Source organism: Ascaphus truei, chromosome 2, assembly GCF_040206685.1.
Source record: "Ascaphus truei isolate aAscTru1 chromosome 2, aAscTru1.hap1, whole genome shotgun sequence".
NCBI lineage: Eukaryota > Metazoa > Chordata > Amphibia > Anura > Ascaphidae > Ascaphus > Ascaphus truei.
Genome location: NC_134484.1, coordinates 343,571,956 through 343,585,440, shown reverse-complemented (window position 1 = coordinate 343,585,440; position 13,485 = coordinate 343,571,956).

The following is a 13,485-nucleotide window of genomic DNA, read 5'->3' as shown; positions in this document are numbered from 1 at the left end:
CTGTCCCTCGGTGTGTCCCTCCCTTGCCCTATATGATTCTCTTCATCATCAAGCATGTCATAGAAAAGAATGTTCCTCCGTCTCCTAAACAATCTCAACATTTTGAAATGAGTAGCTGTGAATGAGCAGATAATGGGCGTCCTTTAAATAGGTATGTGATGATGTCAGGTGACATAGTAAAATGCAAGGTGTTACATTAACATAATAAAGTACTTCTGTGGCAAGCTGTGTGCAGTTCTTGTTATAAGTATTTGTTGTGTGTATTCTGCAGGGAATGATGATATTTGGCAATGATGTGACGTGAACCTTTGTAGAAACATTGCTTGCAAATAAATAGTTGCATGTGCAATGCATGTAACACTTGTGAACGCAACAGTCAGTCATGTAATTAGGCAAAAAGGCTGAGATTGACGTGGGAAAAGTTTTGTGTAACATGTGTAATTAGGCATGTTATTGTGACATGTTGACAACAATGAATAGTCGTGTGCATATGCATGCATTTCTGTAAGGAGGATAGTTGGTATAGAATGAGTTAACAAGGTGTCCCAATGCTGAATTACTGTACATGTGTGTATAAGTTAGGTTGAAGTGCTTGTAATGCTACGGTTACAATGTAAACATGCAATGTGATTGAGCGTCCAATAAGTGACGTCATGAAAATAGGGAGGACCCAAAACTAGATGTAAACATGAGAAGACAGATGTACATGAACGTTTAAAGATGCGTGTCACATTACAAGCATTGTGTAATGTAAAGGAACATGAATATACGGTGTATGTGTGACATGTGTGTCATGTGTAACATCATGTAAATAATTGTCGCTCAGTTCAGTAAAATGTGTGATATGATGTGAGGTTCTCCTTTAAGAGTTGAGTATAGTATTTTCCCTTGGCACATCATCACATGATGAGTAATGTGACCCGCAAATGCTGCAAACATGTAAAAGTATAATGTTATGCAAATAATACACGTCAGCTGTGACACAATGCAGGGAATGCCCCCACACTGTAATGCAAATGACGTTTGTATTGTGAGCAATGAAACGTAAACAGTACTATACTGTTATACGTCCCCGCTCCATTGACTCCATTGATGTACAGAAGTTTTTTTTTTCTAAGTGCCGTTGCGGCAGCCTTAGCGATCGTTCTCCCCTCCAAACTGCCAACTTTAGTTGGCGGGAGAAATTGGCCATAACATCTCAATTTCGTAGTGCCGATCAGGCCCGATAAGCTGTTTTTTTTTTGTTGAATCCAGCCGATTTAAAAAAGTGGCGATCAGTGGCGAAAACAGGCTTATCGGCAGGCGAATGGCCATAACAAAATAATCGGCTCCGAAACCTGGCGAAATCAAGCACTTATCGGCGCTTACTGAATCTCAAACCCAATTTTGCCTATAAAATGGCGATAATTCCCTTATCAACGCTTACTGCATGAGGCCCTTAGTACCATAGTTGAGCAGTTGTCAAGCTTGCTATGGTTTTTGACCAGAGGGGATACAGGGCTTTTAGGCTGCAGTGTTCAAGCAGTAGGGGAACCTCAGTAGGCAAAGTAAAGCAGCTAGAAAAGTGTACAATTACTTCTTTTGAAGCCAAAGGTGTATGTGCTGCCATAGAACAGTGCTCAGTGTCACTAGTGCTGTAACATCTGTGCTCAGGTGCAAAACTTAAAGGACCCTTTGGCCAGAAGGCCAGAGAAAGTCATTGATTGGTGCCACATCAATGCAATCGTGCCATTTGAGAGGAGTCTTCAGTAAGAAGGAACTCCAACCACCGCAACTGTCAGTGAGACCTCTTTCGTTTTCTGGTGTACCAGGACATCCCAAAATCTCCAACTTAAACATCCCATGGAGAAGGAGCATATACACTGGCGACACACTTTATTCGAGCTCGGCTAGTCCCACGAATTCGGGTATACTCGGGTGTATTGAGGTTTGTGACTGTTTTCTGCCCGAGTGCATTGCGTTATTTTCCAGGCAGGGATTGAAGCATTTTATTCCCGCTGGCTGCAATACTGCACAGTATATATATATATATATACTGCATTACAATTCATGAATTTATGCCATCTGGTAGACACGCGAAGCATTGCAGCCTATTAAATCCTAATCATTATCATTTAACAGATCAGCCGCCCGTCAGCCAGGCATGAACCATGGCTGGGAAGGCAAACGCAACGGGGCTTGTCTGAGGTGAGGAGCGGCGCATTCCAGGTATCTGCCAGGTACATACTGGGTATTTGCTCGAATAAAGTGTGTCGCAGCAGTATGGTCAATGCTGAGTGCGAAGGTTTGTTTGAAACGCCCCTGATCAGACGGCCAGGTGAGGGACAAAAACGTCTGCCATGTGTCATCCTGCATTCCTAGCCCAAAGGCCAGGGTTTGAAGGTGCTAGTCAAGTACATTCCAAATTGAAGTAGGAGGGGTAAACACATCACTCCATTGTGCAGAATCTAGACCCCTCCCTGGTGGGCAAGTCATAGATGCCCTGATCTTGTAGGACTTTGGGCTCCTAAAGCATTATTGGACAGGGCAAGTCTTGCTCTAATAACAGGATAGTACACTTGATCTTAGCCACACTGCTTTCTAGACCAACAAAGCTTGTGATACAAAGGATTTAAACTCCTTTTGCCCCTATCATATACAGTAAATTACTCTTAATTGTGTTTAGGAGAATTTCCTAGTCTGCATAAAACATTACCTTTGATTATCTGATAATTTGTATGCAATTATGAAGTGGATGGACACAGAACAAAACATTTTCTAAAACATAACATGCCACCATTAATAAATCAGATTGAGAAAGCATCGGCAATATGTCAAGCGATTTGAACATTTGCCTCATTTTGTCATTTGTGCATGACCTCTCTTTGATCTTCATAATTTTCCCAACGGGTCTTGTACTCTGTTCTAATGTAATGACTAGTCCGTCATTAAAGAGAATGTAGGTTACCTGTCTTATTTTCATGGTTGCAGATTCAAAGCTATGGATTTTTTTACTTTGATGAATCTGTTGCTATTCTTTTGCCCTAATATTACCAACAGGATATGTTGATAAATAACTGGCATTAAAGCAGCAATCGTGTATTGATTTTTCCCTATCTGATTTGGGTAGTCCCATCTCCGGAGGATGCCCTAGTTCCAGAGATATGAGCCATTGTAACCACTTTTTGGTATTACTCTGGGAGTCAATAAAAAGCAGCCGCATCATTAGGAGATGATATTGTGGACTGCTATAGGTTAACTACGGCTGCCATGTTGATTGTTTTTTTCTAAAACATTAAGCCCCTGGTTCAGGAGCTTAGACACAATATGCACATTTTGGGTGAAATATATACGTGTCAATTAAAAGAGACAAGATTAACAGATTCCATGCATATTCCACCAGTGCATTTGACAACTTTTACTCTACACCTAAAGGCGCAGTCTTGATGAAGGTCTCACTGAGTTTAGAAATTATTACGTTTCCCATCCATTCATTGCAAAAAAAAAAATGTGTTTTTTATTTCATGTTGCTCTTCTATTCCCAGCTGTGTAAATGTGTTTTATGCTGCCCACATGCTGTCATTAGACACAATCAGTTATAGCTGGTCAGCACTCTTGACGATTCCCCTTCTGCCTTATAAATTGTAAAACAAACCCCTTTTCAGTGTTTCTGCTCTAAAACTCCCCGCGTTACTTGCAGCTGGTTTAAATCAAGTACTCCCCCGGTTTCCTCTTTGTTTTCCCCTTCCTGAAAAAGTTGGAAAGTGTACATACTTTCTTTCTCTAGAAATTATTTTCCCCCTTTCTACAATCTTACTCCTTTTCTCTTTTATATCATAGGAATACATTTTAGAAGAGAACACAAGCCATTATGGTGCAAGAAGTCACTTAATTGATCACTTTAAGCATTGAATCCTATTTACTGCAGTAAATAGCACAAGGAAATGGCAATTATTTATCATAGTTTACCGGATTGCAAAACGAGAGGGAAAAAATGCAATAAAAAAGCACCAGATACGGGGCTTATTTCATATTGCCCGAAGTGGCCGATGAGGCCGGTTTGGGGAATTTCAGCTAAAAATAGCCAAATCGGCCACTTTGACTTATATATGTAGCACCTTTTCCCCCCTCCCACGGGAGATCTGGATACTACATGGGTGTTTCTCTGGTGCTGTGAGCTCACCTGGGTGTTGAAGGCTTGAGGGCTCCGCTGGTTTTGTGTGGGAGCAGCAACAGGGAAGGCTTTTCCTCCTAGGGTGCAGAGCCTCCATCTCATGAGGATCCTGGCAGGCAGGATGGTCCTCATAGGCAACTCTTTCACCTCCAAAGACTACACAGCATCGTTGGTATAACAGAGTCTTTATTTCGTATAGCATGTGGCATCCTCCACAATCCCTGGAGCAGATACCCACGGCTTGAAGACCCAAGCATCAATCCTAAACTCCCTCACCCCCTGATGGGATGAGGGGAACACTCCCACTCATTTGAGGGAGGGAAGACACACACCAACCAACCTAATCAATTTAGTGGAGTGTCAGCTTAATACCCGGGGGGAGACGCTTGTAACCCTGCTCCATAACAGTGCAGGTCCAGGTACTGACAGGATCACACCATATACATGTGACCCAGTCAGTACCCTCCCCAGGTATGACACTCCAACTGCCGATTTAGACCTGCCCCTGTATATGGCAACACAGTACCCATCCAGGCTGCAACTGCAGGCTAGGCCCTGTGCAGGAGTTTAACCCCAACACTGCCTGTTCCTATCAGTACTGATAGTGTTGAGGCCAGTGGAAGGCTATAGCTGGGGGCACTAGGCTACATATAGAATAAACTCTTATGGCTCCAGCACAGGGGTGGCAAACATAAGGCCCAGGGCCGCATGTTGCCAGCTGAGTTCATATGTTCGACCTGCAAGCCTAGTCCTGCATGGGGCAGCAGTTTCATGTTGTGTGGGAGAGCTGGTGTAGGGGAGGGTACTGCGCTGCCTCTTTCACCGTCCCATGCTGCTATCATGCTCAACTGCAGCAGGAACTATCGCGAGGATTGCTGGACCAATAGTAGTGCCCGATTTGCCCCTTGCGTGATCCTGCTGTAGCGACCACGTCAGTGTGCTGAAATTCTCACCCCTGCTTCTCGACACTTTGCTCCTCTATAATCAGTGTGGTGGGAGAGACACTGCTGTTCAGGGTAAGAGAGAGAGAGATGGGGGAGGGTCAGAGAGAGGGGTGGGAGGCGAGTAAGAAAGACGGGAGGGAAATGTGTAAGAGAGAAAGAGGGGTGGGGAGAATGGTAAGAGAGAGGAGTGGGGAGAAGGGTAAGAGATGGAAGGGGGAGTAAGAGAGAGATGAGAGGGGAGAGTGAGAGAAAAAGGGGGAAAAAGTGAGAGAAAGGGGGGAACATGTAGAGGAGAAGCTGGTGTGGAGGGGAACATGTGGAGAGAGGCTGGATAAGAGAGGAACATGTGGGGGAGAACCTGGAGAGAAAAGCATGAGGGTCAGGCAGCTGATATAGGACGACGCCGTGATCTGCAAGCCGGGTCCGAAAGTGGGGATTCCCAACAGCTGCAGCCACCGGGAAGATGCCGTGCTGTCCACGTCGATGCTTATTATGTTTGAACTGCCACACACTATCATACATGTTAGTGTGGATTTGTTTTTAATTGTTTTATTACATAAACCCTTTTTTACAGACACATCTCTCTGTGTAATACTTACCTCTGCGAGGACTGCATTAGATCACGATTAGGGAAGACTGCATAATATCACGACCTGAGAGGGCTGTATGATCTCCTACCTTCATGATATCCAGGGGAACTGAGGCGGATGGGGAGACAACCGTAAAGATACCTTTCAATGCCATCTGTCCTTTTTAGGGCCATGTGAGTTGTGGCATGCCGCATTGCTTATTTTCAAAAAGTATTGTATTGGATTACAAACAAACCTGTACTATTTGTGTTCTTCTCTGCTATTTTTCACATATGATTCTGCGCTCCTTAAACATCACAATTCTATTTCTGCAAGGATCGAAGGTCGAATCACTTTGGTTGAGCAGCATATCATTTTACTATATTTTTTATTCTTTCATGTATTTGTGTACTGTGAGAATACGAGCAACATATTTATCCACCACCAATAGATTCACTTTGCTTTTATATGACACTCAAAATTCAGAGAGCGCCTAGTGTTTTTTTCTTGTTTTCACTGCAACCCTCCCGCAAGGCCTAAACACCCACCCTGGGGCAACTACCACCTTCACCCACCCCCTGTACCAACAACAAATCCGTTCCGGCCATTTAACCCCTTCATTACCTTAACGGTTAGCCGCTAAGGTAATGAAACTGACTGTAATTTTATTTTTATTACATAGGATTGAATCCGGGGGTCACTGAAGCTGAAATAGATGCGAGTCAGCTCTGGAGACCCCTGGATTCAATCCTATGCAGTACAAATAAAAAAAACTCCTTTATATGCAAATTGCGATTCCGATCTCGCCAACCTTTAGATTGCGAGAAAAGAATGCAAGGTTTTATAGTACGATATGCATATCTGAGTTTAGTGAAAACAGTTGCTAGCAAAAAAATGCGAATTTGCGCATTATTTCAGCTATTTCACTACTTGTTATAACCAGAGTGTTATAGCTTGATAAACAGCCGTTGTAGTGCGATATTGCCATGTTATCGAAGCTTTATGAACAGCTACACATGCACTATCGCTCTAAAAGGGCATTTAACCAGCATTACAGGCTAAAGCAGTAAAATTCCGGGCATTATTGAAAACCCTGCTCTCTGGGTATAGCAGCAGCAGTGTGTGTGTGTGTTGTGTTGTGCTGCAGCATAGTGTGTGTGTGTGTGTGTGTGTGTGTGTGTGTGTGTGTGTGTGTGTGTGTGTGTGTGTGTGTGTGTGTGTGTGTGTGTGTGTGTGTGTGTGTGTGTGTGTAGAGCTGGTGTGTGTGTGTGTGTGTGTGTGTGTGTGTGTGTGTGTGTGTGTGTGTGTGTGTGTGTGTGTGTGTGTGTGTGTGTGTGTGTGTGTGTGTGTGTGTGTGTGTGTGTGTGTGTGTGTGTGTAGAGCTGGTGTGTGTGTGTGTGTGTGTGTGTGTGTGTGTGTGTAGAGCTGGTGTGTGTGTGTGTGTGTGTGTGTGTGTGTGTGTGTGTGTGTGTGTGTGTGTGTGTGTGTGTGTGTGTGTGTGTGTGTGTGTGTGTGTGTGTGTGTGTGTAGAGCTGCTGTGTTTTGTGTGTGTGTAGATCTGCTGTGTTGTGTGTTGAGCTGCTGTGTTTGTGTGTGTGTGTGTGTGTTCGTACACAGAGGAGGCGGCAATGTGTGGATATAGATATCTGCAGTGTAAGTGTATATAGAGGTGGTTTCATGTATTCACCATTTTATTTTCATAAAAAAATCTATATAACTATACAAAAGTGTCTATTATCTATGAAAAAAGCCTACATTTAACCTATAATAGTAATAATCCCTTCAGAACAGGGCATTACTGGCCAATAATGCCGTGGCTGGGTTAAAGTCCCTCGGCTTCGCCTCGGGCCTTCAACTCTTCCAGCCAGGGCATTATTGGCCAGTAATGCCCTGTTCTTCGGGATTATTACTTAATTAATGTACTTATCGAAGTTTAGTGAATAGGCCTCTTAATGCACTATATAACTAGTTTATATTTAGTGGAGTAGCGCTTTTTTGAATAGTTACATATAGTTTACTTCTTATCACAATGCCCATCCTAATATGGTCTATGCTGAACGTAAATTCCAATTACACCTCAGCATGTGCCACACGGCCTAGTGGTTCAAACTGATATAGATGCCAATTATATTTCTAAGGGTAAATAATGCGCTCCTTTTGCATCTTTCTAGGAAAAAATCAGTCTTTAAGGCAGTCAGGCTTTATTAATGCTTGCAGTGGCCTGGAATATTAGAATACTATGTATACATGGTACTCCCACACTGTGAGGAATGCTTTTTGCATTTAACGCTGAAAAGTTCAGGAGTAAAAAGATTTACACAATCTCGCTGATTTGGGGCACCACATTGGCCAGAAAAAATAGGATGTATACCATACACTTATCATGTATCCATAAATTCAGAATGACCAGAGAAATACATTGTAGATTTAATTTCTGTGATAATACTGAGCTTGTGTGAGAAATCCTGAAGTTTGTGTAAATGTATGAAAAAATATATAATGGCTGCTGTTTTTAATTGTAATTTCTGCGCATGAGCTCTTATGGGGAAAGATGTGATCGGATACAGAGCTGTGTGTATTAACCCTTGTCCCATATACATATCACATGCTCACAGGTGTGCCTTACGTGACAGGGTATTTTGAGCTGCAAAAGGTCCCATTGGCCGCTTCAGATGTTATAAAATAAGCCCTTATACTATACAGTATATCTACACCTAGGTTAATCTCTTTGCCTGTGAAGAGGCTGGTAACTAAATGAATCATTATTATATTGAGAAGATTATTCACAATATGTGAGGAGGTACTCCTACACTGTATGTTTACCTTGGCATAATGTGGTGCTTGTTCACAATTTCTGCTTCTTATTCTCAAAGACAACAAAGACAAATAACAAAATATGGTAATATTATTTATTTGTTTCAAGGGTCATATGGCCTACATTTTAAAATACAGATGTAGCCGCCAATGATGTCCCCCTGCCTGTGGCTGCATCCTTCACTGGAACAAAGACAAATAGATGTTGTTCCTGCTGCTGCTACAGGGAAAATAAAACTGGCTACAGTAGATCTGTAGATTTTTGGACTGTTTTGCACAATTGTTTCTTTTCTAAATTCAGACGGCCTTAATTCTGCATTGGTCATTCTATAAAACCTGCTCTCTGAGCCTTGCAGGCCCATCACCAGCCACAGCCCATGACATTTATTCCCTAAATTGTCCTGGACACTGACATGGTGACAGCCTGCTCTATGCCCTCCTCAAGGTCTACATTAAATATATCATCCCCGATATCTGACTGGTTGTACCCCATCTTTCCAAAACAATCCTGGTATAGCTACTTGTATCTCTGAGTGCCTTACCGGTTATCCACCCAACCGTTTTATGTATTTTTCCATGGCCTTGTTGATCCTGCATCCACACTGACCAATTGCTGTGGTCCCTGTCACTGCATCAAAACAACAGTGCCATAAGTTCTGGCAAGATTATTAAATAACCATTGGGAAATGCTAATAGCATGCTTGCTACCTCCCTTTACATTTCCCGACCTAGCTCACAAGATCGTTTTTTGCCCCCAGCCTGTATTACCAACACACCCAGCTGCCAAAGTAGCATCTGTTGCCTCACCAGTTTAGGCAATACCTGTCTCCAACCAAATCTTTCTCTCCTAACCCAGTTATGCAAGCCTGACCTGGGTGGAGTTCAATCCGACAGCCACAATACCAGTTAAAACAACCTGTTCCAGTTATCCAATCCATTTGTACCAGTTCCAAAATTACAATGTTGTAATAATAATGTGAGGGTGGGGGGGGGGGGGGGTCAGGCCACTCCCTTATCCTGTTTTGTGCACTGGTAGCCCTCCATGAAAGAGCCGGACCTGACGCCCACCTATGCATCGGAAAACAGTTGCACTTCTCTATCCTACACTGTGTCTTGTAGCCCATTGCTCGGCCATCATGATGCAACACAACTGCACACATTATAAATCCTCCTTGAAGGCCTTTCTCGTGCTTATGAAGTGATGCGGTCAACTAACACATAGTTACATAGTTACATAGTAGATGAGGTTGAAAAAAGACATACGCCCATCAAGTTCAACCTACTGTATGCTAAATGTATGTAACAGATACTTTATCCTATATCTAAACTTACTTATTGATCCAAATGAAGGCAAACAAAAAACCCCAGTGTCATATCATCCAATGATATCTCATAAGGGGAAAAATAAAATCCTTCCTGACTCCAAGAATTGGCAATCGGATTACTCCCTGGATCAACATCCTTCCCATGTATACTTATTTGGTAAATCCCTGTAAACCTTTCCTTTCAAAAAAGATGTCCAACCTTTTTTTAACAAATCTATTGTATCTGCCATCACAGTCTCCATGTGTAATTAATTCCACATTTTAACTACCCTCACTATAAAGAACCCTTTACTTTTTTGCTGGTGAAATCTCCTTTCCTCCTTGTTTGCCTTTGCAGCTACTGCATGACTTTGGGCACTATTGCTAAGCCTGCTGTCAACAAGCACTCCTAAATCCTTCTCCATCAAGGATTCCCCCAATTTATCCCCATTTAATTTGTAAGTCGCCTTTTTATTCTTGCATCCCAAATGCATAACCTTACATTTATCTGTATTAAACCTCATCTGCCATTTACCTGCCCACGTTTCCTGTCTCTCCAAATCCTTCTGAAGAGAAATGACATCCTGGTCGGATTCTACTACCTTACACAATTTAGTATCATCAGCAAAGATGCAGACTTTACTCTCGATGCCAACCTCAAGTCATTAATAAACAAGTTAAAAAGCAGGGGTTCCACTCACGACCTTAGCCCAACCTTAAAAAGTGCCATTTATGACAACCCTCTGTTGTCTATCCTTCAACCAGTTTTCAATTCAGATTGAAGCATATATTTTTACTTAGTCCAATTTGCTTTATTTTGTACACCAACCTCTTGTGTGGAACCGTATCAAAAGCCTTTGAAAAATCTAAGTAAACCACAGCAACTGCATTACCCTGGTCTAAATTCCTAAGCAGTAACACTGGTCTAAACACTCCATAAGTTGATGTTGCTATGGATAGCTATCTAGAGAAGCCTCCCACAGGATCCATCTCCATGCCTAGTAAAGTGCTCACCACATGGGTACCCTCCACCTAGGAAAGGAACAGCCTAAAATCTCCCTTCTCATCCTTTGGGACTACAAAAAAGGTGGGTACACACACCAGGCCATGGCATATCCTCGAAAAACTATGACTCCCCAGCTAGTATGTAAATATTTAAACAATGAGGAACATTTACTAGGATCCTTTACCCCCATGACGCTTGGAAGTATAGGCCAGTTGCCAAATGTTTTGGGTGTTGATCGCCGGGAGGGGTCATCCTGTTTCCATCAAATTGCTTTGCCCCCTTGTTAAACTGCTTGTTTTTCATTATGGCCCCTGAGAAAATGCATGCCTAAAAAGTTGTACGCTGTTAGATAAGCATCCTTACACTTGAGTGTTACTTATCGCCTTTACCAAAAGAGGTCCTAATTGAGAATGTTGTATGTACCCGCGCAACAACCATATTTACTGTAATAACCACCATTTTCACTGGTAGCCAGTTTTCTTAGAATAACAACCCTGTTAGTGCAATCATCTGACATATTATAAGGCTGAAATTACTATACCACCTGTCTGATATTACCCCCATGGTTATTAAAACTGGATTGCTATTTTCTGAAATAAACTGTGGACATAGTTTTAGGTGTATAGATAGGTGATCTACGAAAGGTTCGTGAGTATGTATCTGCTGCATTAATGCCACAGAAGTGACCCCCCCCCCCCCATATCTCACGTACTCATATATGCTGATATAATCACTAACTATTCTTCTGTCAAATTGCGATAAATGTTATACAATAAATTCTTAGGGTAGGTTCAGGCAACAACTACCAAGTTTTTTTTTACATATGGAACAGAAAATTAATTGAAGTAGGTTTGGAAGAAGTAGGGAAAATGTGCAGATTTGTTGGCCAAAGGCGCCTAATTCCATACCACCATGAGGCCCCCGCATGGGCCGACTATACAAAATATATTTGTTAACCTTTTTAAAATATGTGAGTTGTACAAAGCTATTTTATCACAACATAATTGCTGTACCAATGTTACATTTCTGGAATGAGGCAACACAGCTCAACCAGGGCAAAGGCCTCTTGTTAATCAGAAAACTAATTTTAAGGAAATATTGTTCCCTAAGTTACTATGTAACTATGTAACTCCTTCCGTGCTGCAGGGGTCATCAACTCATTGCCTCTCTGCGGACCAGATAAAAACATGGAACTGAACAGGGTTATTCAACTCATTAATTAATGTTGGATTAGGGGAGCCTAATTTTACCTGAAATATATTTTATTAAAACGTCTATAGGTTCCTAAGTTACAATAACGCCTATAGTTTCCTAAACTAAAGTTATATACAAAGGGTTCATTACAAATTATTATACTCCCAGCCGGAATCAAACATTACACATTGGCTAGGAGTAAAAGATTTTACTCTAATTCCAATTCCAATTTAGCGAGTTGAAAAGGTTCAGGCAAAATAGCAGATGTTTGAAACCTAGCAACTAATGAAGCAGGTTCCCTTTACTGCTTCATGTTTCAAAGCATTTTGCTCTGATCATAGCATTGTATTTTCAAAGGCTGTAGATCCCCAAATCGTTCTGGACGTCATGGAGGTGCATAAGACCTCCTGGCCCCATTTATTACCATATTTAATAGAAGTCAGTTAATATATTATGAACAAGTATGCACGTATTTAAGGATTACTACATGGCTCCAGTATGATGTATGTTAGCATGCTGTTAGTAATGTATACGTCTGTAAGAGATGTGTGCAGAGGTACACTAATGGAGACCGATTTTGGTGAAATTAATACATGGCTTTATTGAGCCTGTTCCTTTAAACTCTGTACAGCATACAAAACAAACACCTATTCCACTTCGGAGACTAAATAGACAGTATATGCCCTAACTATCTGTGACTGGCTGGATAAGCCAGTTCGCAGTCCAAAAACATATAACATATTTATCAGGGAGCAATATATAAGAAACGCTTATATACTGTGCTTGTCCGGCGTCTCCAGATTCAGGTGTTTCAGCCCTGCTGCTCCTAGGAAGTCTCTTGTAAGCACACAGCCCTGGTATGTGCTTCAAGACTCTCTCCTGTCTTTGCTCTCCTTTGTCAGCACCCTTGTGTGCTAAGAAGTCTCTGTCCTGTGTCAGCACAGTTGTGTGCTAAGGAATCTCTTGCAGTTTCCCACCAGAGGATTTTTTACAGCTCTGATTAGCCAGGTGGAGACTGGTTAATTGCCTGGCTGCAATTAACCAGCTCCCTGCTGGATTACTCGGCTCTGAGGCAGCTTTATTTAAAACAGGGATAAGTCCCTGTTAATATGTCCAAGGACATATTTGAATATAATTATGCATCAAAAAGTCATAAAAGCTAATACATTCTGAGCCGTTCAGCTCCATAATACTGCAGCTGTGAATCACACAGCCTTTGCTTAAGTTGCCACAATGCATCCAAAACATTTGAAAGCAGACTCTTTTGCCAGGTGTCACTTTCATGACGATGCTCTAATTGTGCTCTTGAGTGACCTTGGTAACATCCCCAAAGTAGATAGTTAAACAGAGGCACTGTTGGTGGCTGACAACAAACTACCTCCCCTTAAGAGTTAAAAGTCTCAGTAAATTCCGGGAACTCTGGCATGTATAAGATAAAAGCCTCATGACAAGGTGCTCCTCCCTATGCTGGTGGGATACAGGCCTCACTTGACAACTCTCA